This window comes from Austrofundulus limnaeus, unplaced genomic scaffold (genome assembly GCF_001266775.1).
Source record: "Austrofundulus limnaeus strain Quisiro unplaced genomic scaffold, Austrofundulus_limnaeus-1.0 Scaffold89, whole genome shotgun sequence".
NCBI lineage: Eukaryota > Metazoa > Chordata > Actinopteri > Cyprinodontiformes > Rivulidae > Austrofundulus > Austrofundulus limnaeus.
The window spans coordinates 1,664,819-1,666,276 of record NW_013952491.1 but is presented as its reverse complement, the minus strand read 5'-3'; positions in this window follow the sequence as shown (position 1 = coordinate 1,666,276).

The following is a 1,458-nucleotide window of genomic DNA, read 5'->3' as shown; positions in this document are numbered from 1 at the left end:
CCATTTTCTTGTGATGTTTGTGGACAAAGTTTTAGCCTTAAGACGAGTTTAAACGCCCACATGACAATCCACACTGAAGACAAACAGTTTCCCTGTGAAGTTTGTGGACAAAGATTTAGCCGAAAGTCAAACGTAAACTCCCACATGACAATCCACACAGGAAACAAACCATTTCCATGTGATGTTTGTGGACAAAGATTTAATCAAAAGTCAAGTTTAAACTTGCACACAAGAATCCACACAAGGGAAAAGCCTTTTTCTTGTGAAGTTTGTGGACATAGATTTACACAAAGGTCACATTTAAACTCCCACATGAGAATTCACACAGGAGAAAAGTGTTCAGCTGTAAAAAACACAACAGCTCCTAAAGATCCACATGAGGTCACACAGAACTGAACACACACAGTTCCAATGTTTATTTAATAGTTTATGTAGTGAAAAATTGATCTCAGATGTCAGTTACTGTTTTATGTATTTTGCAAATATTTAAATATGGCTGGCTGATATACATGTAGATCAGATTGTTTTACATTATGTAATGTCAATAAGTATGAAGTATAGTTTTTAGTCCTATTTTATAACTGACTGTAAATAATTCAGTAGGAATTAAGTTTTTTTCAGCTTCTTTAAATGCATTGTAGTCCCTCCCACTCCCAGCTTGAAGACCCGCCCCCTTCACTGCTCCTCTACCAAACTGTCTGAATTTGTGTTTCAGAGAAAGGACAACAGCAGCTGACAGAGAAGGATTGGTTCAAAAGAGGGATAAAATGCAGATGGAATAAAGTTTATTTGCCATAAAAACTTTTGTTTTATTTTTTTATTATTTTACTTTGTTCTGTTTTAATAGTATAAAATATTATCAATTAATTAGTAAACATTTTAGTTTGATTTTGGAGATCTTAACATGATATCATGCCCATAAACTTTCTAACTGCTGTACGAAATATTTATTTTTGTAACAGTTGTAGTCAGAGTTTTAAAGTAATTAAGTACGAATACTTTGTTACTGTACTTGAGTAGATTTTTTAGGTATTTGTATATTACTTGGGCAATTATTTTTCAGCCTACTTTTTACTTCTACTCCTTACATTTTTAAAAAAGTCAAGAAGTATAAAGTTGTTACTTTTATTTCATTTTTGCTTGTTTTCATTCCAGCTTGTTCTTGTAAAAAATAAAAACTATCCATATAAACTGAGCCTCCTAGATAGAGTGAATTTAACTGTGGTTGAATGTGAAGTATAAATATATAAAACTCTGATAGTGTATTAGTTTGTACACAAACAAATCATGTCACACTCCAGCAGGACAGAATCATTCAAATAAAAGGACTGTACTTAAGAAGTATTTGTATTTCATGAATTATATTCTTACATTTGGCCGCAGCCCTCAGATAGATTTTCATTTTGGGGAAAAGCTTTGTGCAGCCTTGATGTACACTCACCGGCCACTTTATTAGGT